We start from the raw sequence: 27997 nt of genomic DNA, 5'->3' as shown, positions 1-27997 counted from the left end.
CCTGTCCAGCTGAGGAGGGAGAGTGATAGAGCAGCTTGGTGGGCACCTGTCATGGACAACCCACCACACTGACAAGAGTAAAATTTCCTCCCCCTCTTACCTCCAAAACCCTGCTCTGAACTTCAGTGAGAACAAGGTAACAAAAAGCCTGTAGCAAAAGATTCTTGCTTTTCATACCCAGCATCAGAAAGGCCAGAGTTTCTTGTGCTGGTTGCGTTGTCTTATTCATGCTCCTGAAAAAGACAGTTCAACACACATTGAATTTGACACTTCACTTCAGGACAAATCTGCAAGTGTGGTTTTTGCATTCTCTCTTCTGTTCGTAAATGCCTTGAAAATAAGTGGAGCTCCATCAAGAGTCAGGACGAGAGGTTGTGCGAGTGACAGCATGTTTTACACACACACGCGAATGTGACAACAAAGTCCATTTTTAGAAAGCTGCATAGAAACCTCTCTGCATCAGTGTCAAATTAGAGATCCTCTTCTGAAATACTGATTACGACTGCATATTTAGCCTGTGTCAGCTGAAGGAATCTGTCTGACTTATCTATCCATCTATTGCTGCCTGCTGCTCAAATGAATGTCATCTTGTCAATGGGTTTGTCATTACATTCAGCTGGAAGGTTTGCAGACTCTTTCAGATCGGAGAAAGAGCTATTATGGTGTTTATGGATGACTTCAATACTAACACATCCCTTTTTAAGGAGCGTCAAACTTCATAGCAATCCATTCTGTAGAACAAAAGTGAATCCATGCTGTGTTCAATTCATGAGCCCTGTACACCATTTTTTCAAGGAATAATTCCTTAATGATTCTTTATGCCCTTATGGATGGCCCACTTATACTTTAATGTAGCTCTGCCTGCTTTTGTAGTTTTATCTGTTTCCAAAAGTACAGTTCTGTGTGAGAATGTGTCTGCAAAATTTCATGTATCACAGACAAATTTTATGACAAGCTGAAGCACAAGACAGAACCATTTAGAATGCTGTATTTTAAACACTTGTCTTGTATAGATTAAATGCTTGTCTTGTATAGATTGTTAGTGCTTTATAAAGACAAAGTATTTCCTACAAAGTCTACTGTTTACAAGGTACCTACCAAGGTTGCCAAGGTTACAGGGAAAAATACTTTCATTAGCGCTACTAGTGATGGTGAACTAGTCATATAGAAGTGGAGAAGGTGCTAGAAGACCTCCATGATTATAGTAAGAAATAAGATCTGGATAGGGTACTGAGAGTGGAAATTGGTTTTCTAATTTGGAAGAGACTCTTTGAGCAGGAATATTAAAATTCTATAACACAAATGAATATTCTTTTTCCAAATACTCTACTTTCCAAAATGGCGGGGGGGGAGGGGGGGAGGGGGAGAGAGGGGCAGTCTGCATTCAAGTTCAACTCAAAGCATGTTTATACCTGCCACATACCTGGCTTTTTTATCCGTATCTCAATGAGTCATAAAATGTCATTGTATTTTGGTCATCATCAGTAATATTTGAAGGGTGAAATATTGACCATCTGTAGTTTTCATATCAGTGCTTCCAAGCAGGGATAAAATATGAAGACGATGAAGACTAACACCATAGTTCTTAATATAAATACATAATATAGTCAGATAAATAAACTTGCAAAATATAAAGTTTTTATGATTTTCTCTTCGCTTTTAGGATTACATTTTTTTGAATTATCTGAGTACTGTAAAGCACTATAAAGTTAGAAAGCTTGATTTTGAATGTCAGATAGGGAAAAAAAAATTGAAAACAAAGGTGTTGAATGTGAGAGAGATTAATCTTTTTCTTGCATACTTTTGGGGTTTTCCTAGTTATATTCCTGCAGTTTTATAAAATACACTCAGAATCCATGAAGAAGATAACAAGGACTAAACTACCTAGTTTCCATTTCATTTTCTTTTCAGCCTCTCCCTTTTCATCTAAACTCTACTGCTAGACAATGTGGACGTACATACGCAAACTTTAAGCAAACTCTAATGTTTCACATGCCACTGGAAAATTATTTGGCTCCACTAACATTTGTCAGTCAATTAACAAACATGGTGGTTTATAGCTTAAACCCTTGGCTTACTAACGTGTCCATATTGGTTCAGAAACAGAAGGAAAAAATGCGGTGGTGCACTTAAGCAGCAGAAAAATGTAGCTATAGTCCTGAAGAAAACAGTATTTTTACGTTGTGGAAGTAAGTGATTGCCTTTGATGATGTTAAATGTTTTGATCACCTAGTCATCCTGTCACTTCATAAAATGAATAAGAGTACTTGCTCAGTTTTCCCTAGATGACACTCTACGAGGAGTGGCTTGATAGCTACACTTAAAAGCAAAACTTATGGCAGTAATGGATAATCTTGAGAATTTCTATTACTTATTTTAGCATTTGCAAAGATACAACCTAACTCAGTGTTTCAACAGCCAATTAATTCCTTATCTTGAATCACAGTTTGGACACAAAATTCAGCTTTACATACAGTGTTACTGAATGTTTTTAATTCTGTTTTATGGGATCGGGAATAAGAAAAAGTTATTTATAAGGTACTGTTTAGATTGTTACTAAAGGTTCAGGTATATTTTGCAGGGTTCTAAGATGCTTGTTGTCTAATTCAAGACGTTCAGTTAAAGGATGACAGAAGCTTTCCCACATAGGGCTAGTAAAGACCTCTTTTTTAATATTTGTATTCTAAATTGCTTATAATGAAAAAGATAGTGATATTTTCATGTCTTACCTGCTGATTTTCCCAATTCTATGTTGTTTTCTTACCATCTCTGTCCTTTCTGCCTTTTACATAAACCAAATATCATTCTTTCTAATATTTTTCCCTTCTTTACTGGTAACAGGATTAGCACCATTTTTTTAAGTTTTTCTTTCTAAAGGAAACTGTGACAAGGAGAAACTTCTGTAGTGAGATCATGATTCTCTCTCACAAACATGAAGACTCTGAAGCAGTATACAACTATTAGTCTTTCATTGACCAAGTTCTTGTTCTGCAGAGGCACAGAATCAAGTTGGAAAGTGCTGTGAGTCCTGTTTCCCTTTCAAGTGTTATGTGACTCTCCCCTCTCATCTTTTATTCATATCCTGCTCATTTTATATACCAGAGTCAGTAATTAAAATTAATTAGGCACTTCTTGCACTTAAACAATGACATCCAGGATACAGTCACATCCAGGTTTAAAAAAAAACAAACAAACAACAAAACAAGGGAGGGTAGGGGAATCCTCTTAATACCTCATAAATCAGCTCTTTCAAATACTAGGGTTCATATTTTAGCCCCTCAGAGGCACCAGGAATTTTAGAAATTGCACTTTGACATACCCAGATCAACATGTCCAGTAGCTATAGTGATACTGGGATGTGCTGAGAAAAATCAGAGAGGCTTTTAGTGACAGAACCAGGCAGAACTCTACATACACCCAGAAACAAGAGTGGGATGTGGAAACCCAACTCAGCATTGTGTTTCCTCTGTTTTGTAATGGCAACTCAACCCCTCGGTTATCTAAAAATTACACCTTCATATTGTGTCAGGTTCCCTTCTAGAAAGGACCTTATGGCATGAGGACAGAGCAATAAAAAAGAAACTCATGGTAGCCTGGCCTATACTGTTGACAGCACAGGTGCATGCAAGAGTCCAGACTCATAGGTGGTGTGAACCTGAATTTTCTCCTTTGATATGATAATTAAAAGCTATGAATTTGGACTCGCATTCACACAGAGGATATACAAATCTATTTTAGGCTTGAATATCATCCTAGGTCTACAGCACAATATACATTTATTTAAAGTTTTGTAAATCTAATTATAGATCTCAATTTATTATTAATATAATAATAATTTTAATATATTATCGTAAATATGCAATCCTTAGTATCTACTTGTAGTCTACTACAATTGAGTGTAAAGAATGCCGTAGAATATGATATGCAACTTTTAAATGTATTTATAAAATTCATAGGCAGTACTGTCACCAGCATAAAGATCAAAATATTGGAGAGTAATCTATAGTTTTTTAGAGCTTACGACAAAGAAATAAATCCACCTGACTCACAAATCAAAAAGGAGCATCAGAGCTATTGCAAATCTTCCCATAGAAAATATTTTTTTTTTGCATTAGATATGTTGCATATTATATATTCATTCTGGAAAACTGAAAGAAAAATATGAGCAAAAATTCATAAAATCCTTTTCTGTCCCCACTGAAAAAATAAGGCCGCCCTTGAAATAATTTGCAGAAGCAGCTTAATCATGCAAAGTGATGTTATAAAATACATTAAGAAAGGAAATAAATAAGAGTACTAAATTTCAATGAAATTGCAGAGGGTATTTAAGCAGATAGAAGTAAAATCCAAACTGAAATTTAGTCAAGACACTGAGGTTATGCTAGAAGGCACTCATGGAACATTTTCTTAGTTTTAGGATGATTCATTTTCTCACCATGCCCAGGAAAGGGAATTGACCAGTCCTATTGTAATTAATTAAAATTCAATTCTTATCCAATAATTCAGGTGGCTAGACGTAATTATATGTTTTTCATTATTACGTTCAATGGATAAAATAAAGACCATTCCAAGAGGGAAATGTTGTTTAATACGCAAGGTACAAAAAGGAAGAGTTGTTCAGTAAACTGTAAATACTCTGAGGCATAAGCTCATTACTTCTGTTGCAATAGAGAAGAACTTCACTAATTCACATTAATGACTTGGAGACCCTCAGTAAATGACTGAGGTTTGTTATGAGACACTGAGTGAAATAAATGGTAAAACTCTCATGGACTTGCAATTGTAGTTTGATTGGTATCAAGGCAAATGAACAAGAAAAATAGCAAGAATAATTAATTACAAAATATCTACTAGTCATTTATATGATGCACAGCTTCATTGCAAGTATTTGGGGGTATTTACATTTTGGATGATGCTTCCTCTTTTTTTTTTTTTTTCTTTCTCCCTACAGATCTTAATTGAGAAACATCTTTTTTTTTGTTGGGCACAAATTACAGGATATGCAGATTAATGAAATCTGAACAAGACTTCATTAAATCTGTAAAGAAAGTAGATTGTGCTGGTGAGCATAGATGAGATGAAACTAGTCTAATTATTCTCTTTTTAAGTAGAAACAATGGAACAGAACTGTATTCATTTCCAAAACAAAACAGCGCATTTATGTTTGAAACATTTCTTCTTGAAATTGTTGTTTTATTTCGCTATTTAATAATTAAATAATAATCATAAACTTGGTAACCATTTTTTCTGCTACAAAAGTATACACTTTTAAAGGACAGATACTGAGGAACAGGTACATGCTCACAGTATTGACTCAGCGTTAAAACACTGACTGGTGCAGGGTGTTGCTTTCATGCTTTTTGCATGATGCTTTTAAGTAGGAATTTCCTTCCTTATTTCATTGTCAGTTGCCATTTTGTGATTAGATGCAGCAGGCTAGCAACAGCACATGTAGCACTATCTTTTTCTGGTTATATTCCCTATTTTTTCTTACGCTGTGTTTTTCTTGATACAAAAGGAGGAAATAAACTATTCTATATCTTAGTGATTAAGAAAATAATAACACACAAGGTGTTTTCAAACTTTCATTAATCGTAAGTGCTCATCTTTTCATCTGGAAAAATCTGCTAAAAATTATTACATTGAATTATATACATTATACATTGACTTCCTGAAAGGATGTTATTTGATTTTTTTTTTCTGATACTCTGCTTGCCATCTGGATATGGATTTAAAGATTTAAAATTCTGTAGAAATTGGAGGTGTACAAAGGGAAGGAACTAGATAAAAATAAGTGGAAGAAGGAAGAATTACATGAACTAATGATGTCACAAGAAGAACCAATAAAATGCACAGAAAAGACATATAGCTACTTAACTACTAGAAAATATCTAGCATTTGTGCCCATTATCTCTGAAAGATAGAAAATTAGTTCATACATACGATTTCACAAAAGCAAAGTTGTTTATATGTATTCTGATATGTAGCTTTTCCACACCAGTGGAATTCATTTTCAGGATTCTGGCAACTAACTTACGCAGAAGAAGGGATTTCTGAAGACTACTTCTGTGAGAAGCACCAGCTTCTGATTCCAAGCAACTATGTTGTTTTGGGTTTTTTTCTTTTCTAAGTTAAATTAAATGCAGAACAAGCACATAGTAATGGTGCTGAACATTTTCAGTGCCAATCATTCATGTACACAGAAACCCAAGTTCTGAAAGGATTTAGATGCTACTGTACCTAGAATAGGAAAGCATGTTTTTTTGTTTTATCAAAGAAAATAAAACATTTAAGCACTACTTTAGGTCTCTGCATCTAACAATCTAACACTGAGATCTTCAAATATGTATTTATCACTTTCTAGTAGAGGGGTATTGAATGTGCCCTGTATATTTAACCTTTTTACGTAGCCCCAGAGATTAGTTGTTCCTTTATTGTGCTTAGTCTTATAGGTGTGCTCCAAATTCCAAGCAAATGGCAAACAGAAGTCTCAACAACAGGCAGCAGGGCATTCCGGAGGGCAGGAGTAGAGGCACAGGCTTGTTACTCTGCTCCTGCAATACCTAAGAGAGCTGTCTGCAGTGCAGGCAGGCTGCAGGGTGCCTGTCTCAAGCACTGGCTTCCATGACACTGTTCCACAGGCTTCCATAACAGTATTCTAGGGTGGATATCTTCTGCCTTTCCAGTTGAAAAATATTCACATTTTTTATTACTATGCATTTAATTATAATAAATAAGCCTTCTTGAAACAAAGACTTGAGATTGAAACTTCCAAACATCTAATGACTAGGTTACACTGTGATTATCAGTTTCTGGTTTTCTGAGTTAGTTCTTAAATAACTTGTGAAGCTTCACCAAGAATGAGTAGGATAGACTTAGGAGCCTGATAGCTAGTAGACCTTTGCACAAAGTGATGGACCTTGATTGGTGGTTCTTCAAAGGAAGGTAGTGATCTGAAGACTTGAATGACCTCAGTAAAGTGATATCTTTGCTACTGAGTCTTTTTACATCTCCTGTTTTCATAAGAAAAGTCTGCTTTCCCAAGAAGTCAGTTTCACTGTCTGATCTTGTAGGTGTGGTCTGAAATCAGGCATTTTATGGAAGACAGAATAGGTATCCAGTATTAGGTGTCTAAATCCAAGTATTTCCTTACAGTGAGATGCTGTATTCACACTACAATGATATTATACTGCAAAGTAGAGGGATATTTACAAGTCATAGGTAAAGATACATACTTTCAAAGATATCTCAAACAGTTTTCAATTGCTGCTAAAGATCTTTTGAGTTCCTAAACCCATTCACATCCTTCAGACATCTCCAAATTGACCTTAAGTATTTAGATAATTTGTGACATCCAGGTAATATCATGCACTTTTATTTTAGTGTCTTCAGTTAAATGCAAAGCTCGTTAACACTCCAGTTCTAAACTATAATCCTCTTTGAATAAAACATCCCATGCTGACCATGGGTGCTTCCATGGTTTATTTATACTTTTTTGTGGTTTTTTTGTTAGATATCTATTCAATGAACAGTTTATATATAAATATATAAAAAACTTACTGTTGTAGTTTAAGCGTCCCATTAAAAAAAAATAATCTAAACAGTTGTTCAATGTAGCATCTGAGTTATACTGTTTAAGTTTGGTGACCTTGTCTAATCTAATTAAATGAAATATTGTTCATTTATACTTTCTCCTTGAGAGGGTTGTATTTTAAGAATTACCTTGCAAACGTAATTTCCTGTTCTTGTGTATGTTCTGGCAGGTAGATTTAGGACACTGAAAAAATGTATGTGGACCTAAAGTCCAAGGTAACAAATAACTAAGATGTATTGTTTAATCCTGTAGTAACCTCTGTTAATAGAAGACTTTTCAGTATTTCACAAACAAAATGTAATTTACTTTTATATAGTCTTCTATAAAAGAGAGTCTTGAAACTGAAAAATAATATAGAATAATACAGTCCAGAATAAGCTGTGAACAGAGAGAAATAAGGATTCACTGAAGAAGTTAATGATATATTAAACATTTTGAATGGGTGAAACTGAATATTACATTAAAATCATTTTATAAAGGTTTATGCCAGGGATGTTGTTTACTTCACTTCCAATGGTGGTATTTTTGTCTACTTTCTGAATGCTTATAATTTCTCATTTAAAAAAACAGCTGTCTCCCTTTCATTTTTTCTTATGCTTGGGTTCCCCTTTTCAGAAGTTTTACTTTCTGGTTATCGAAACACTATTATAATTTATCATATACATGTGTCATGTACAGTCCAGCTACCTGGAAATTTTTTAAAAATAAAATAAATACAAAGTAAAAAAGTTAATTACTTTCTATTTTTTTACTTTCTAGTTATGTATTAAAGTCAAATGTCTATTTATTAAATACCAATGTCAATTATATATTTAAATTGTATAACATAAATTTCAAAGTGTTATTTATATTATAGTAATGTAACAAGATATATTTTCTACTTCCATAGCACTTGCCTCCCCCTCACCACCATTTGCTCCAAAAAGCAAGTGATCCACAAAAAATAACTTAACTCATTAGCCTTTTAGGAAGAATTATTTCCTTTTTTTTTTTCTGATCAGGATATTGAAAGAGTCCAACTTACCCTTCCTTTTTAGCTAACAGTCACTACAATCCTTGAGCTTTGAGCCAAATCCAAATGTGATCAGCAGTTGGCGATTACTTCTCTTTTATATTATAATAATCCCTTTTGCAGATGGAAAAGAATTAGTTGACTAGATCAAGTGGGTTGCAGTATATATTTGTCTGTGATTTCTGAATATCAAAGAGCCTAAGTGAAGAAATGCTCCAATAAGGCTTCCAGACATCCTGAAATAAGGAAAAGATACATTGAACTAAGCATGGTAATGGAGGAAGACAAAGCTTGGTGGCTGGAGGGCTTCTATACTTCTAGTGGATATTCTGGCCCCATTTTTTGCTTGATATTACAAATTAATTAATTTTTCAGTTAGCACTAAGCTCCAGAAAAGTTACCAGCCAGTCCGTGACACAAAGGCCACTTTTTGACAGTGAGACTTTCAAGAGCATAGCTACTAAAAATTATATTATTAAACTAAAAAAGAGAAGGTTTGTATATTCAGTAGGTGTTAAAATAAATAGAAATCAAATGAAATATAAACTAGTGTCAAATGTACAACATGCATTCCTTTGTAGTGCATTTCATTACATGAGTTTAACAAAAAACACAGTTTGATAGGAAATATTCATCAGTTATATTAATCCAAACTGCATTCAGAGGGAGAAAAGGCTCAGCTAAGAAAGAGACAAAGAAATAGAAAGTAGATCCCACATCCTTGTGTGTTAAAAAAAAAACAATCTGCCCTCTTTACCAATAAATCTTTCTTGAAGGCACCTTGTGACAGCCACTCTGACAGAGAAAATGGCCATCAGCAGCAACTGGCAGCCAAAGAATATTGAGCTGCTTTGAGCTGTTCTCAAGAGATATGAATTCTAGTGAACAAATCCTTTTACAGTGGCTAAAAAAAGTTCAGGTTTTTACCTCTGATCACCAGATACTCAGCAAATAAACCTCTGCTGCAGCATCCTTCTGCTACAGAGCTTGGTGAAATTCTTTTGAAGCATTGCATTTCTGTTGGCTTTTTGTACTTTAAAAGTTTAGTGAAGGACGGAAGGTGTGGTTTTGGCCTGAATTCTTTTTTGTTCCATAACAAGATAAAGTTTAATACCTCATATCCAGTTTTCCATGATGTAAGAAATATAATGCCCTCTTTTAAAGATTTTGCTGTCATTGCTTAAATTCCATATATCCCTCCCAGTTAGAACACTCTGCATAAACTATAGATAGGTATGATAATAATGATGATAATATCATATAAAACTATGCATTTATATATATATATATATATATATATAATGCATGCTTACAGATTAAGAAAATTTGGCTTATCCAGCAATTCATGAAAATAATAGACCCGAATTAAAATGTAGTGCTTTATGGTCATTCCAAATAAAAGTAGCATACCAGCTTTTTCTGTAGCATGGTTTGAATAAGCATGAGGATATACAGTCTATGGATAGCTGTTTGCAAGCACAACAAGCTGTGACCATGTAGCCCAATAATAAGTATTGCCATGGCTATTAACAGGCCATAAGCTTTGTATTGAAATTGCAAGGCATCAGGAATGAGGCTTGTCAGGCTTGCTCTGTCTGAACTTTACTTGAACTGCCTTGCAGATTTGTTTCACTTTGTTTCACTGTGACAACAATTTCTCTATTTCACCAGGTATTTATGGCTAATTTATTTTACTTGTGTTTATCTTTATGTGGTACAAGCATAGTTTTATAGAGAGTAACAAGCAGTTATTCTGTACAGAATGAGATATTTACAACTCTAATACAAGGAGGTAGAGAAATACACAATGGCAGGGACCTTGAGAAGTGGAGACAAAGTATGTGGCATACAGGAGCACAAGCATGGGATGATAAGGGATGAGGCACATACAAATTCATGTAAGATTTAAATACATAAATGTCTTGTTTAAAAATATTGTCACTTCAGATTATTTATTTCACTGTGTGAAAACTTGTTTTTTCCCAACCAAAGTTGTTGATATGATGTTAGGAATGGATGTTATCATTTTCTCTTTCATGGTAAAGTAGGCACGATAAAAAATTAATCCAAACAAAAATGTTCCAACTAGTTCTGTTAAAAAGGTTTCCAATCAGATACTAAGCTATCATTTATTTCCCAGATGTCATCTATGAATGTAGATCCTCAAGTTCAAGTAAATAAATAAAGTGTAACAGAACAAAAGAAAAATAAGCCCAAACCTTTCTTTCCCTTTAAGCCTGATAACTACTACTTTTGGTGAAACACAATTTTTCAAGTATTTGCAGTGATATAGTCTCATTACAGAGGAATGTAACAACAGCAACAAAAAATGCTTGAGCATCCAAACAAACAAACAAACAAAACATAAAGAATAATTAAAAGAGATTAATGAGGAACTAAAAAAAAGCCTTCATTTTAAGTTTTTAGACAATTACCTTTACATTTACAATTTAAATTATAGCGATTTTGGTGCCTCTTTAGAACGTAAGACATTATAATGGAGAAATAGTAAAAATGAAGAAAGAACACAAGAATAGTGATTTTCTTTAATGTTTCTTGAAGTATTTTTTTTAGAAATCAAATTTCTGTATGGTCTTCTGTGAGCTGTGAAAATGATGGTGTAACACGGGTGAAAAATAAAGAAAAACAGAGATAAGACACAGTTTTGAACTATGGGGTTTTCTTAAACTGTGCTAGGGATGTAGATGAAACACGTGCCGATTATGTGCACCAGTATTATAAATTAGAAGTAGATGAGAACCCATATTATATGGTCAATATGCTTCTTTGGAATGGTGTAAAATGATTATGCTGTGTAGTTGAGACCAAGTTTTTAAAAGAATCTTCCAAAATAGACAGATGGACATCCTTTCCAAAAACCATGATGATTACTCTATACTTACAGTGATCCATGGTAATCTAGCATTTTTACTCTAGGTAGTTTATAAAGCTACAACAAAACTGGATAGAAAGTATTTCAGTATTTCATAAAATTCTTAGGTTTTTTGGAAATCTTAGAATCTCCACCATTAATAAATATCATCAGCTAATAACTATAACATTGGTGAGGTGATAACCTCATGTTACATCCTCTGCAGAAATAGGATGGTACAATGTAGAATTCATGAGGCCTGTCATAAATGCCCTTCTGAAGGATACTGATCTCATCTATATGAGATCACACAGTAATGTATTTTTTTAACTATGTAAATAGGTAAAATTTGTAGGGTAATTTCAATGCCCTGGAAAGATGACAGTGGTCTACCATGGCTGCACATGACTTTGTATGACCTCTAGTACCCATATGATCTCTAGAAATTAAACATACCCAGATATAAAACATAATGCCACAGAATATCTTCTTAACAGTATGTCTCTTAGAAGACCTTGACCTCTTCTGATTACTCAGTATATTTTCACTCTGCTAACTTCACGAGCTTCTGGGAATGCTTAAACTAGGTCAACATTTATGGAGACCCTACACTTAAAGCTTCTGGTTATGCTTAAGTAATCTAAGAAATTCAATAAGGTTACTACAGGATCTTATCTATGTTCAGCAGCTACAATGTGAAGTTTACATTTAAATTAATTTGGTTTTGGTTAATTTGCCTACATGCAGTATAATAACAACAGGAGGGTGCTGTAGGAATCTCAAATCTATTGCAGTCTGAGTCTTATTCAAAAACAATATTGTATAATCCCTACTGCAAAATATTTTTATTTTCAGGGGTGTATTTTCAAAGATAGTTTTAAAAAACCTTATCTTAAAAAAGATCCCTTGGTGAATATGGCTTTTTTTTTTTTTTTTTGCATGACAGAACACTAGCCATATCGTCTATATGCAAGTGTTCTGCTATATGGCATCCATTTCCTAGTTAAGCAAAAAGAAGTAGGGACAAGACTCAGAGTTTTTTAAGGATTTGATTCTTCAGTAAACAGTGTAGGGTAGGGCTTTTCAAGAAATTCAATGACATTCACATTAAACCCAAAACAGAATATTGAAAAGTACCTTGAAATGATTTGAAAACATAAATGTCTTTGAAGTGGATGGACTGAAAGGAAGTTGAATTCCAGACTCTTTTGGAAAACTTTATCTGTTACTTCTACATCTCTACATTACAAGTCTGAGTTTAAAGAAATTGTGGAAATTGTTTCTTCTGTTTTGTTATATTAATGATCCTTTTTTGTATCCAAAGATATAATGAAGAGCAGCTTGATTCATAAATAACTCATTCTGCATTCTTCCTCACTGAATCTCAGTTACATGCTTTTTGTACAATACAAAAGCATGATGCAGTAATATAATGAGAAAAGCATTAATAATTACACAGATGACAAGAAGAAGAAAAGAAAATACCTGGTGCAACACAAAATGATTTAAAAAAAAAAAAACATAATGGAATGCATTCAATTGCATAAAAAATATGCAAACAAAATTTGTTTAAACTACAAAGGCAGAGTCAAAAACAATAGTAATGAATTCATTAAAAATTAGTTATTAAATTGAATAAAAGGCAAGAGATAATCTAGTTACTGAGAGATTGATTTTATACAGTTTTATTCAAATTCCACATAAATGCTTTTAATTATTTTGTCCCCAATTTCTTTGCACAACTCTGAAAAAAGTAGGACTGCATGTACCTTATTTTTATCAGTACCAAAGCTCTCATTATCCTGGTAAGAATTTGATTTTAGTTTCCTGTAGTTTCTTTAATCACTTTTCTTGTACAGGCCTGGCTTGTGAGCTCTTTCACTGTAATTCATTTATGTGGAGTAAAAACAATGCATAGGGGTGTACAAAACATTGAAGGAAAATAAAAACATAATTAAGCCCAATCCTCAATAGTCCAAAACAGTCTGATAGTTCTGTTATAGTCATTGGCCAAAGAATTATTTGTAATATGCTCCAAGGGTCTATGAATCTTTGTACAATTTCTACCTGTAGTGCTGCATATCAGTTTTCAAGTTTACATCCACAAGTAGGATAGTTCAAGTTTTACCATAGTCTTTAAGGGGTGTACCCCTAGTCCTTAGTTTTACCATCTTATTCAACACTCTACTGTCTTCCTGACACTCTATTCTTTATGACCTTTTTTCCAGCTATTTACCTTTGCCTATCAGTTTAGGATATTCTATAATATAAATTTTAGGAGCTTCTCCTGTAATAAGCCTACTCTCTTCCTATGAAGGAGAAAGGAAAAAAAAAACCCACAACTCAAACTCATTAATTAATAACATATATACAAGAATTAAATTTTGCAACCAAGTGCATATTAGAAATAGTTCCTCAGTTTTTAGCAGCTTTTTGTATAAGCTCTAATCTTTGTCCTTCCAGTAGCTATGCTCCTGGGAGGCTTGCGAAAATACCATAGAGAAAAAAGTGTTTCTTTTATTCTTACATAATAATGGTCTGAATCCTTCCACTTGTTATGCTTAATTCTTCTACCATAAAGAAAAATCAGCAAGTATGATCTTTTGTTTTAATCTTCTCTTTTAAGAAGCAAACATTGAAAAGACAGTGAATCAAATAGGCAAAGATCACCCTATTTTAATTTAATACTGTTATAGTGCTGTTCAGTAGTTCAGTCACAAATCTGAGAATGTATGAGACTGGAGATGGCATATCATTACATAGCAAATGTCAGTAGATGTATTTTATAGAGTTTTAAGGAATTTTGTAATAAGAATGCTTCATAAAATGATTTATCAGTGCAGCAAAATAACAAGGAATTTCTCAGATTTTATGTCAGGACACAGAAAACTCCTAAGTTTATGAACACCTACAAAATACCAAGGGTCCTGGCCTTTTTAAATCTTAGTGTGCCAATTAACTGTACTTTGGAATATTTTCAAAACTCCTTTAGTTAAAACCCCTTTAGGAGTCCTTAAAGAGAACAACAGGATGGTTAGTATGAAAATAAAAGATCATCTTTTCTTGATGAGACCAAATTATTTTGCATTTTGAATAGAAAAAAATGGTAAATGTAGTTTGCTTGAAAAGTAAGAGATACATGGGAATAGCTGACTTTCTGGTCACTAGCAGTTATTAAAAAAAAAAGTAGAAAATGGTTTGAATAAATGTAAATGAAAAAAACCTGCAACATTACTTTTAATGAAAAAGTAAATTGAATAAAATTTAAGTGGAAACTCTTCTACTTAAATAAAATATTTTATTTTGATTTTGAAGTATTCTTGGTTTATGTGGGGTTTAAAGTTTTCTAGAAATAAGAACATTTTTAATCATGTAAATATTTTTGAAGATAGGATTGCAAAACATTCTTTGTTCTCTCTGTCCACAAGTGGCTGTAGGAACAAATGAGTGTACAATCCTGGTTCAGAAAAGCACTTGTTAAGAATGTTCCTTGCTTAAAAATAAACATGTGAGATCCATGTGCCACACCAGACCAGAATCTAATGCATCATAAATATGTGTGGTATTTTGAAAGTCAGCAGGAGTTAAGCTCTTAATTCAGTTAAGTGCTTTTGTAAAACCAGTGCCTATATGCATCCCTAGCTCCATGGGAATGTTAGAAAAAAAAAAAAAGTCTTTTATATCCTGCTATTTAGTTGACACAAAAATGGGTTGCAAATATTATTTAAAATAACAAAATTAGGTTGCTTGCACAATAAAGAATGACACATTTACCAATAGGTCTCCAACACAGAGCACTCAACCTTTATCAGCACCAGGGAACAAGTTCTTATAAGGATGGTAGAGTGTAAACAACCAGCAGTATTCCCTTGCTATGAAGTAAAGGCTATTTTAAAATCTAGAATTTAGGTCAAAAAGTTGTCTTTTGACGGGAGGATGAAGTACGAGAAGAAAAGAGGTTACAGTATCTGTACCTGAAACTAGAGTTGTTTAAATATAGCTTTATTCTTATACTGCTTTTGCCAGGTTACTTGCGTAGTCATATAAGGTAACATTCATCTTTGCAAAGGGCAAAAAAAAAAGAGTGAAATCCCCAAAGACCCCCTTGCTTTCTTCCTTTGGAAAAGAGAATGAAGAAAAAAAAATACAGGGTCTTCATTTGACAACTCTGTGCATGTTTATTTACTTTTGACAGATGTTAAATGTCTTGATAATAACTTTTTAAGTTAAGTTTGCTTTTGCTTGCTTTTTTTCTCCTTTGCACTTCTTTTAAATTTGGAACATGTTAGAATTTTTAAGAATTAATGTAGAATGATTGCTACTGCAACAGAGGGATCAGAACAGGAAACTGAGTTGTGTGGTTGAAAAGAGCAACAAAACTATCCACGCAGGCAAATTCCTTCAAACAGATCTAGGACTTTATAAAATATGCAGAAATTGAATGGGGGATCAGTTAACCTTTTTAACATTAACCTTTCCTCTAGCTATTATTTCCAAAGAGTTTATCCTTGCCAAAAAAAATGTGTATAGTCACCTATAGTAATAAGTACCTTCTTGGAGGTTTGCATGTTTTTGATTTAATGCAGCGCAGTAAAGTAATGATAAATCACATGCAAGTTCCAGACACCTTCGATGCACCTTCAGCCTGATCTGCAGTGCTGAAGCTGTGGTACTCTGAGTCCCTTCTGGACAGAGCTGCCAATTACGCTAAACCATGTGAACGGCTTAGTGACACAGACAGATGTTCACAGAGAATGAGACAGAGACCACCAAACTCACTCATTTGTGAATTTAACAGGATTTGAACATAGGACTCCAGTGTGAAAGACTAGTTCATTAATCTGGTAGTTTCTTTCAGTTGTATTTTTATAAGATATTTTAGTAAACAAAAAATCTCAACCCCTTACTATTGCTGCCAACAAACCAAAGCAAGCACATTTAGCCTCATTCTAGCTTTCAAACTCTGCATCCTTCTTTATGATTTTGTGTAAATTCAGAAAACAGACTTTCATACTAAGCTCTGAACTATGTTTCTCAAATCTTTCAGTGGGAGAGAAACATGGCACTGAGGTTTAAATACAATAGTTTTAACAGGAAGAGAAACTCAGGAAAAGGAAGTACCTTAATGCAAAAACTGAAATACAGGAACACAAGAACTGAACAGCCTACAAAAATTACGCGACAAAAGTTATTCAGGTGATAAATATTTACATAGGTCTGATTTTCACTCAAATAAGAAACCCAACAAGGTTCTTGATAACTACAGTAAGACAAAAAAGCATTAAAAATGTTTTATTTGTGTCTCTGGTAAGGCCATACACATAAAATGGAACAAAACAGTAGCAGGGAAACATATAACTGAGCTAAAATACACAATCACTGTACTTTTAAAAATTATTTTTAGTGAAGCCTTGTTCTGTTTCATGTAATAATCCATTTTCTTTGGTTATAGTACCATTTGTTTGACATGACTTTCTGAACTAAACCGTTTTCCCCCAAAAGCTTACCCAACCGTCCTTATTGAGGTTTTTTGGCTTTTATGAGACTGTCTAGAGCACATATTGCAAAAAAAAAAAAGTTGAGATTTTCATATACTCCTTTTTAATAATTATTTTGCTTGATATATTTCAGAGCAAGTAACCTACATGTTCCATTTCCTGAGACAAAGCTGAGGCAAAACCCAGAGAAGAACTTAAATCCAGCAATGGTGAGCAATATCTAGTTTTCAGATAATTGTAAGCATAACACTGAAGCTGTACTAAATCATCCAGGGATGGTTTTATCTTCCAGGAATACTTCTTGGCTCTTCTAGACTTATGCACAACAGTTAACCTGTATGCAAACTTGTATTTGAGGTTGGAGTGCATTTGCTCTTTAACGAAAATTTAGGTGTTCCTCGGAGGCCTAGGAGAATCTATATAGGTCTAAATTGTGTCTAAATTGTGTCTATATTTGTGGAAAGTTAAGCACATAGGAATGAGATCCAAAAAAATTTTGAATCTTCAGCAGGGAGCTACCTAAATTAGTGAATAAAAATTGAAAAGGAATGTCTCCTACATCATTTTCCACTGCAGGATTTTTCTTCCACCAGCAGTAAAGATTCAAAAGGCTGAACTTTCTACTTGAACTACAAGTCTGTACCTTTTTTATATATTATAGTTACAAAGGAGGTTATTAAGTAATTCAGTAATCATAGTATTAACCCCTATTTCAAAAAACAAAGAAAAATTAAGAAAATATGAGAAACGGTATTTGAACATCTCTTACCTCCCAATGAAGACTTCCAGTCAGTAGTGGGGAATAATTGCTCTGTGTATCGCGCTGGACTCCTGTATTTTGAATAGAATGTCCAATAAGGTAGAGAGAGACTTCATGACACAGTCATCATGCTATTTCCTCGAAGAAGGGAGACATGGACTCCAAACCATCCTTCAATAGTCCTTCAAAATTTACATTAGATGCAGTTATTTGAGGAGAAATTTAATCCCTTAACTTTCTGGTTTTTTATCTAGTGACTGTAAGATTATGCTACCTGTTTTACTTTATCTCAAATAATTATTTATTATGGAATGGAAAAAGAAATCATTTAACTGGAAAAGATTGATAAAGAATCACCATAGATATTCCTATATACTGGAGTTATTTCACTAATTTACAGGAAAATGTAAATTTCAGCCTCCTCACACTGAATCTGTCCATTCTCAGATGAATGTTCCAAGTTACCAAACTAGTGAACACTGAGATGGTGAATGATTACTGTCTATAATTCATGGGGTTTTTTTTCATCAGCAGTTGCAGATATTCTGAGACTGACAGTAGGTATGCAACCCTGCAAGTGAGGTTGACAGAAGGAATCCCAAATTTTTGCCCTTCAATTTAGTGACTTCCTGCTCAGCACTGAAAGACTTCAGTAATTTTAGTAATAAATAAATAAATAAAATTATTAAAGAAAAATTAGATGTGCATTTGGTAGATGGCTGGCTTATCCAAAGCTAGGTGGCACTTAAACAAGTGTCAAGTGTAGCCAGTTGGTTACATTATCTTTCTAATTTTTATTTCAAAACTACTTTTAACTTCAAATATTTAATTAAATATTAGTTTTGAAATTAAATTTCAGACTCAGTTTGATTTTTGGAAAAAAATTTAATGCACAAAAAATGAAGAACTGGCTTTTTCCCTTTTCCTCTCTTTTCATGTCACCAAAGAAATCTCTTAGGATTGGAAAACTCTTTCCTGCTCATTTCTAGTTAAAAAATACATTCTTTAATGCTAATCCAATTTTCTCCACGTATTTGCTAAAGAAATACTTCTTTCTTATGTAAGGACTCAGTCTCCTAGAACACAGTGTCAATGATAACTACAGACAGAGGGTAGGCAACAACTTATTTTCAGACACAAACGAAAGAATTATTGAAGCAAAAGAGTTATATACTGTATCTGGAAGGAATGCATTTACATACTTTCATTTCTAGAAAGGGCTTCTTGCTTTGAAATGGAAACAGTTTTCTAATTTAAAGTAGGTAATTACACACTCCATTAAACAAGTAATTAACAGATTACAATTTAAAAAAAAACCCTTGGAAATGAGCAATTCAGATGCTAAATGTGAAGCACACTGTTATAATTAGCATAATACTTTTTGAAATGGATTAACAAATACACAATGAAAATTAAAAATAAATCTATTTTCTCCATGCAAATCATATGCAACAAATAGCATTATATGAGCCAAACAATACCATAGTATAAGAAGAACCTAGTGCAAATACATCATGTTAAATTACTTTAAAAAAGTAAATAAATAACCTTTTAATTCCCCGAAGAAATAGATAAAAGTTTCGGAAGATTACTATTACATATGCACCATGCTGGGAGCAATCGTTATGTGAAGAAAACAAAAGGTTGAATGCTGTTTTTTACAAGCAAATATGCTTCTTCTATTAACCTCATGATGCATTTGAAATTTTACCTACCACTATTCTAAATATGAGGAAAAGCTACCGTAATGCAGAAGTACTATCCAATACTTTATAGGATAGTGAAAAGACATGAATGGGTTCATGAACTAATTACTTCAGCTCCTTCACTCCAGCTAGTGCGTATTGGTCACCTGTCTATTCCACCAGAACAAGATATGTACTTTTCAGCTGCTGCCTTGAAGCATTGTTAATTCTGCTTCAAAATTAAGGAAATGGACTTTAACAGGAGCCACATCCTTTGTATATAGTCAGCTTTTTTCATCCTCTTTATAGTTCTCTGTTTTTGTTTGTTGAAAAGGTGCTAAATATCAACTGTAGACAAAAATTGATCCAGAGAGAATCTAGTTTAACCTCTTTCCAAAGATGTTTAATTTAGCTGTTCTCTTAGATTCTTGTTTTAATTATCATTTTACTTCAAGAATAGTAAAAATTCTTCTACACTAACAATTCTTCTAACCTACAGGAATATTTTAATTATTCAAAAATTATTCTCAAATGTTCTTTCTTCCATAAAAGGGAAGAATTAGAACAAGTACTAATACAATTTTTCATTATTTTTATTAAATCAAAGGAATTAATGTAGGGTTTTTTATCAGAAAGAGAGTGGAATGAAACAAACAGTAAAGAAGAGCCTGCAAAACCAAAACTTTAGGAATATATTTTGAAAGAAATACAGAAAAAATATTAATGTTCTGTCACTTCCTTTTTTTCATTTTATTTGCTATGAATTCCTGAATCCAGCAACTGGCAGCCCAATCTTACTTAGTTTATAGGACCTGACAATCAGAGCCCATGGCAGTATGGCTGTACAGGAGCAATGTTTTGTTGAATGCATTAATGTCATGATAAACTGAATTATTCTCTTGCTAATGAAGTTGACCTCTTCTGGTGTTATTGCTAGCCAGGGCAGTAGAGAAATTCAAATATCCCGGAATCACTCAAGGCTTACTCTGCATTGAAAGAGAGCGACTACAAAAAATTTTAAAAAATGAAGTATTGTATAATACTGTGTCAAATGCAGTATCTATGAGTAAAGACGACTGCAAATCTCACAAAAAGGAATTGTTATAGGGCAAATATGATATGACACATCAACATGATGGGTTACTCCCATATACAGCACACTAGTTTCTTCCACTTTCATTTACCCCATGGTTGTTTTGGTGAAGTACCAGCTCATATGGCTGGACGAAGAGAGGCATGAGATGGAATCAGAAGAGCAAAGGTAGTTATTCCTCTGAGAATCAGCAATAATTGTAACTTCTTTTTTTTTGACATGTCTGATGAGAAATGCCAATGCCTAATGGACCGATGTCATAAACCTTTGTAAAGGTCACGAGGGTCAATAAATGGCATAGTTTATGAAAATAAGTAAATAAACCTTTCATTAGTTTCTTTCTTACATGTGTCCTTTCCTTCCTTACCAGTCTTTCTTGGACCACTTTGACCATTTAAATATTATCATAGATGGTCCTCACTCCATGATCATGCATGAGATTAATGGCAATTTAAAAGTCTGTCTTTTCATTCTTCCAGGTATTCCTGAATGCTACAAAAGAAATGTGAGAATACATTTAGAGATGCATTCTCTTACTGTATTGTATCTCTTTCCTCTGTGAAGGAATGATTTGTATGGAATTATCATTTTCTACCAAGCTTCAGAAATCTTAAGACTCTGAAATGATGAGTAGTTGAAACTAATTTCATAATCAGTTTGAATGTAATAAAGACAAAAGCCTGTATGTATATGCACATAAATGGCAGCAAGGGGCACTCTACTCAATAGACTGATAACATGTTGTAAAATGCCCAAAAAGGCAAACTCTTGGTAGTTTTGATTTTTTTGTTGTTGTTGGTTTAAATCTGCGCAGATATAATTCTGGACTTGTTCCATTTATGTAGCTTTCTTATTTACTAATGTTCCCTTTCTCAACAAGTATAGAAAACTATTATGGAAAATTATTAAACTGATTATGTTTATTAAATTCTTATTAAAATAATCTATTTTATAGAGTAATTTAATTTCTGAGAATTTAGCAGAAAATTTTGAGGGAAAAAATCTTATTCACAAATAGTTTCTTTCCAAATATATGTTTTAATAATGCATAAAAGACAATTCTTTTTCTAGTTATTTCAGGTATAGTTTTATTGGACCTGGAACTTTTGCTCCTGAAAAGAGAGATATTTGAACATTAAGTATAGATCTCCCTAAAACTATGACCCATGTATCTTCAGCAGCAAATAAATGTCCAAACTTCCTAGTGTTTCTATAGAAATTAAAAAATTGATTTTATTATCTACATTTGAGTTATTAATTTTGATTTCCATCGTATTTAAAAAAAGGAAAAAATCTTGATAATAGAACCATCAGACTAGGAACGAAGTAGATAGTAGCATAAGTGACTCTAATGGTCAGTCTTAGATGTTACAAAAGCTATTGCAGGCAAAATTTTAATCTAGAAAAGTGCTGTACACAGCCAGCAATTCTGATCCTCTTTCAGCACCTGTCAAAGCCAAATCCCTCTCACTTTCTATCTGTGGATTATTTTTTTATGATTAGTCCTCCTTTCAATGTCATACTTTGCAGTATAATAATCAAGATGTGGGTGCAAAACCACATCAAGAAACACTAGCTACCACAGATAACAAAAATTAATAATTTTAGAAGATAAACCAATGCAAATCACATTGCATAGAATTTGGATATCTTTCAATACCCATTTCCTCTGTGAAAACAAAGTAACATTAATAATTGAGCCTTGTTATAGACTTCACTGTAACACAGGCTTGGTTCACTGCCTGAGGAAGTAGTTTTGGAAGCTCAGAATGTAAAGATAGCTTTTGCAAGAACTGCCACAGTTTTCCTGTTCAAGCAAAAGCAAATAGTTTCCAATAAAGACAGGTAAGGGAACTAACCTTCTTCTCTTTCACTAAATTTGGAAATATTAGATGATAATGGAGAAAATTCCTATTTTATTTTGTACCTAACTTTTTTTCAAATAATATTCCTTTACATTTGGAATGAAATTGTAAAAGCTGTATAAGTAATTTATTTGTTATAGCAGAAGAATATTTCCATTTCCTAAAACCTGGCAATAGGAGAATGTTATATTTTTGGTAAATAGCATTTATCAATTTGAATGTGAAAATTAATTTGATTTAGATTTTGAAGAAACACACTGTGAAAACATTACAGGTAATGTCACAAAAATAATGATCAATGTATTTGAAAATAAACATTTAAAAATTCTATTATGTGATTCCCTATTTTCTTCTAAATCACACTAGCAGATAGCTCTCTCTTGCCAGAAGTAACCAAAATCCAGCGGATTCCCCGGGATCATCAATAGCCAACTTTAGGGTTGAAAGAGTTTTGCCTTTAACTCCAAAGTGACAGATCCTATATATTACATTCAGATTATTAATTATTCTGTCATTGTTGTGGCTTCTGCTGTAACAATTAGATATCAGAAGTAAATATGTTTTACTACTATTGCCAGCTACTGCAAATTCTCAGTAACTTATGTACCGAAAGCACAACTTTGTTTCACAGAATATCCCACCAGAAATTCTATTCCTTGTATTGGACACCAATATATCTTGTTGCATCTTCCAATGAGGTATCAGAATGTCATCTTTATTAAAGGCAGACACACAATATTACCCTACTAAGAAACTGAAGTAAACTTTCATTTTACAAATGTCTGGCATCTCTTATTGCTTTCAGTCAGACTGCAGCCTCAGGTGACCTTAGCTGAGGTGTCTTCCTTAAAAATAGTCACTTCTTATCATTTTGCAACCAATTTTTAGTGTTGGTCTAAGCAAAACTGCTCAGTTAAATGTTAATAAAATCTGCTGGATAATTTTATAGAAGTCTATTAATTTCTATTTAGATTTGTTAGGTAGGAAACTGGTGACCTGCTCTAGTTCTGCTAGCCAGCAAGGCGTGGCACAGCTCCTCTGTGCAAACCATAGCTACCTACTGCAGTGATAGTGCAGTAATTCTTCAGATTGCTGTAATAATAGGAAATGTAAGATATTTATAAAAAGTGACTCAGGAGTACACATCTCATGACAAGATCCTGGGAGAGATACAAGCAAAATGTATTCATAGTCTATAGTGTATACCTGAGTCCATTGTTTGCGTTGCTCTGCCAAAGAAAGTCAAGAGGAGTTAGGAAGGACTTTGACTCTGTGTCAAATAGACAGAAGCCTTCTGGATTTTGAGCTTCCTATATAATACAGTGTTTGATCTGCCTGCTGGGATCATCTGGGATCGTCTTTCCATGCTCAATTCCCTTATGTGACTGAGGCTTCAACATTTTGAATATATTTAATATCTTGGAGGACCTATGTGCTTCCACATTTCTGAAGAATTTGAACTTAAACTAATATATCTAGATGGCATTAATCACAAAATGGAGGGATCACAAGTAACAAATTGGATATTGAAATACCTTTTCTTGGTATTATACTCCAAAGCTATATCTAACTTCAGGGTAGATGTACACTAAATGTAACACATAACAAGTTCTGGACTCCTAGAAGACACCACAGCCCCATCCGTCCTGTTTTCACATTCTGTGAAAACAAGAGCGTGAGGAAATGGAAGAACATGTATAGAACTGCATGCCTTGGCCTCATCGTGACACTGAAGCAGAATCAATAGAGGCAGACACCCAGACATCAAAGCTGATGTGTAGTTTTAACACACTGATATATAGTAAATTTTCTGTATGACATACAAAGTTCATGATGTCGTATGACTGTAATCTTTACCTCATATGTTATCTCTTATTAACTCTTCAGGAGGAAGACAGCAAATGTTTGTTCCACATTTTATTTAAACAAATATAAAATTGACTAGTTGATTAGGGTGGTGTGTTAAGATGGAGAGGTATAATCTTAGTAACACATAAATCCTCATATTCTGAAGGGCTAGTATCCCAAGGAAAACTATCGAAACCCCAGTGTTCAGATATTAAAGCTATAACGGGTTACTTCCTTAACTAAAAAAAAAATCACAGAACCACAAAATAGTTGAGGTTGAAAGAGACCTCTAGAGATTGTCTAGTCCACACATACCCCCCCACTCAGGTAGGGTCACCAAGAGCAGGTTGCCCCGGATGGTGTCCAGTCAGGTTTTGAATATTTCTAAGGATGGAGACTCTACAACTTCTCCGGGCAACCTGCTCCAGTTCGACCAGGTTAAATGCAAAATTTATGCACATTGATAAGATCCCTGAGACTTCTCTAGGCTAAACAGTCCCAGCTCTCTCAGCCTCTCTTCATATGATAGATGTTCCAGTCCCTTAACCATCTTTGTGGGCCTTTGCTGGACTTGCTCCAGTATCTCCATGTTGGACATGTAAATCCATGTCTTTCTTGTCCTGGGAATCCCAGAACTGGACATAGCATTCAAGGGGCATCTCACTGGTGCTGAGTAGAGGGGAAGGATCAACTCTCTCAACCTGCTGGCAGTACTCCTCTTAATGCAGCCCAGGATACTGTTAGCTTTCTTTGCCACAAGGGCATGTTGTTGGCTTGTGTTCCACTTGCTGTCCACCAGGACCCCCAGGTCCTTCTCTTCAAAGCTGCTTTCCAGCTGGTTAGCCTGCAGCATATGCTAGTGCATAGGATTATTCCTCCTCAGGTGCAGGACACTACACTTCCCTTTGTTGAACTTGAAGAGGTTGCCTGTCAGCTCATTTCTCCAGCCTGTTCAGGTCCCTCTGAATGGCAGTACAATCATCTGGTGTTTCAGCCAATCCTCCCAGTTTTGTGTCATCAGCAAATTTGCTGAGGGTGTACTCTGTCCCATCATTCAGGTCATTAATGAGGATGTTAAACAGTACCAGACCCAGTGTGGACCCCTAGGATACACCAGTAGTGACTGGCCTCCACCTGGATTTTATGCCACTGATCACAAACCTTTGAATCCAGCTGTCCATCCAGTTTTCAGTTCACCTCACTGTCTACTTATCTGGCCTGTACTTTTTCAGCTTTTATATGATGATCTTATGAGAGACAGTGTTGAAAGCCTTACTAAAATCAAGGTAAACTATCCATTGCTCTCCCCTAATCAATGAAGCCAGTCATCTCATCATAAAAGGCTAATAGAGATATCCAAATTTTTAAAGCATCAGTCATGGACAAATTTTACATGTCATTCAGACAACTCTACGAAGTTCATATCATTTTTGAACTAAGTATCTTATAAAGGAAAGAGAGCTCTGTAGAACTTTGTGGACCACATGCCATGAAGTCCTATAGTCCAAAAGTGCACAGTTTGTGAAATTTTCCTCTAAGTCTTTTCATTGCATATAATTTTTCATAGAGGAAAAATAGTATTTGTTTTACTACAATTCATGTGTCCAAGAAGGAAAAGACAAAAATAAATACTTTTAGCAGTTCCATCTAGACTTAACAAACTTACAGCTACAAAACGTAAAGGTTATAAAAAATGTTCATCAACTCTTTACGAAGCAAATGAGCATTGAGTAAGAAAATCTTGAACCTCCATTGCCTGACTCTCTGGATTGTCCTTTTTACCTGTACAAAGAAGGTGTAGAGTGTAGTTACACCAAAAGGCTCACCTATTCCAAGTACAAAGTAGCACTTTTTGGTCTTATTATGCGTAAAAAATTTATTTCAGAAAGATTTGAGTGAATCAGGTCAGAATTTTGGAAGAAGTTATAAATCACTTCTAAAATGTTTTCTTGACTTTCAAGAAAGATGGTAGAAGTATTTATTGTAATGTTTTTCATTCCCATTCTGAGACAAATTCTAAATATTTAATGTGGCACAGAAATACAAATTAAAGTACGTTAATAAAAATTATGCATACCTCACTAAAGTTCCCTGTAATAATAATTAGAGAGACAAAGTGACTGCCAGTATGCCACAGGGGACTTTCCATTTCGTACACTTGAAGCTGTAGGCAAAGCTCTTGTTTATGAGAGCTGTATGGGAAATATTTTATATTTCATAAAGTACTGCATCTATTTATCTGCGATAGATTCAGTGACCAGGAGATCCTTCTAAATGTGGCACTCATCGGCATATATTAAAAATGTTTGCTGGTCATACTTAGGTATGATGTACGTTTCCTAAGTTTTCAGTGTTTCAGCAAAAGTGTCACACAGTATGCTGAAAAATCCCACATTACAATGATACTCATTAGTGCTACCTGTATATAATTGCACATACCTCATCCATCCAGCTGTTAATATATCAGTGTTAGAAATAGGTTTGGAACACCAGTGATGTCAGCATCTTGATACAGAGGGCTGAAACAAACACATTGGCTATGATTCTCAGTGCTGCCTAAGAGATGTGAATGATCAGTTCCCATTAATTAACATCCAAGTCCCCCGAGTGCCTGACTATCTCAGCTTTCAGCTCCTCTGAATATTTCAGGAAATAGTATGAGCTTTGACACTGCAAAGGTCAGTATGTTTAAATGTTCATACATGGGATGTAAAATTCTTATGTTAACTGAAAAAAAACTGTTAAAATACATAATAATATGCAAAAATGTTAACATACTTCAGAGATCTTAGGTATGCTTGTTAGCAATATTTAGAATTACTCTGACAGCTTTCATTACAGTTCCTCTCCCATTAATTTCTTTAAATATTTCCGCTCTAAAGAAATGCATTCAGCTATGTTATAATTAACTTGGTTGCCAAAAGATATTATATATCATCAGATGCTCACCGGCCTAAGGTAGTCAAAGAGTGGCAGTTGTATTGTTCAGTGTTTAATCAGGTCAAAGCTGTGGCAACTTTAATTATAGTTATTGTCAAGGCGCTGCTTAATGCTTGCAACAAACCTTGTCATATGTCAGCTCTTGAATCTTTTCTCTTTGCCATGTATAAGTGAAAAGACTGTCCCTGTTAAATTTGACAAGCATGATTCTATAAGAAATATTGGTATATTGCTGCTTAAATTTGGGATGATTTGCACATATAGTGTGAGGCTAGGAAGTGGGCAAACATATCTAGGCAAAATGGAAAAAAAAATCCTTACTCTTGCAGCTAACACAGAGGATAAGAAACCAGTGCAGACAAACTGAGGCTAGCAAACTACAAAATCCTTTTTTTAAAATAAAAAATGCCGGTACATATAAAACATTATTTTAAAAGCAAAATGTTATCATGTATCATTATAATATATCCATCTGAGTCATCACAATACACTAAGGATGTAGACCTGCCGTTCATACATCTGCCACCTGGCTCAACAAAATAGCTAAGTCTAGTGGTACTTTGCCCTTTGTGTTTCCAATTTATAATTTCTTCTGGTTCTACATAAATATTACAGTTTACAACAATGTTTCAGTATTTTTTTCCACACTAACAGTTTGGCTCATTACCTATTTCCCTCCAGGTCTACCCACACTGTCTATATTCCGCTTGGATCCGAGGGTCCCATCTGAAGCAAACGAAATAACTTCTTTCAAGGAAATGAACTGAAAGGATTGTTGGCTTCAGAATCTTCTCCCTGTAAATCTGCCACATCTTAAGGGTGGATCAGGT

The 27997-nt window shown here is 34.1% G+C and overlaps 1 long non-coding RNA gene across 2 annotated transcripts; it reads right to left on the bottom strand.

Moving 5' to 3' along the window:
- On the bottom strand, positions 1–27962 carry LOC142408615 (uncharacterized). Of its 2 annotated transcripts, none has more exons than XR_012775356.1 (3): positions 27835–27962; positions 17746–17918; positions 1–233 (listed from the first exon to the last, which is right to left on the bottom strand). It is a non-coding gene; the product is annotated as an uncharacterized LOC142408615 (long non-coding RNA). The 2 variants fall into 2 exon arrangements; XR_012775355.1 differs by lacking the exon at positions 1–233 and adding an exon at positions 8542–8842.
- Between the last annotated feature and the right edge of the window lie 35 nt (positions 27963–27997).

The sequence above is a fragment of the Mycteria americana genome, chromosome 4 (assembly GCF_035582795.1).
Source record: "Mycteria americana isolate JAX WOST 10 ecotype Jacksonville Zoo and Gardens chromosome 4, USCA_MyAme_1.0, whole genome shotgun sequence".
Lineage (NCBI taxonomy): Eukaryota > Metazoa > Chordata > Aves > Ciconiiformes > Ciconiidae > Mycteria > Mycteria americana.
The sequence above is the reverse complement of the archived record's forward strand: the minus strand, read 5'-3'. Positions and strand labels throughout refer to the sequence as shown.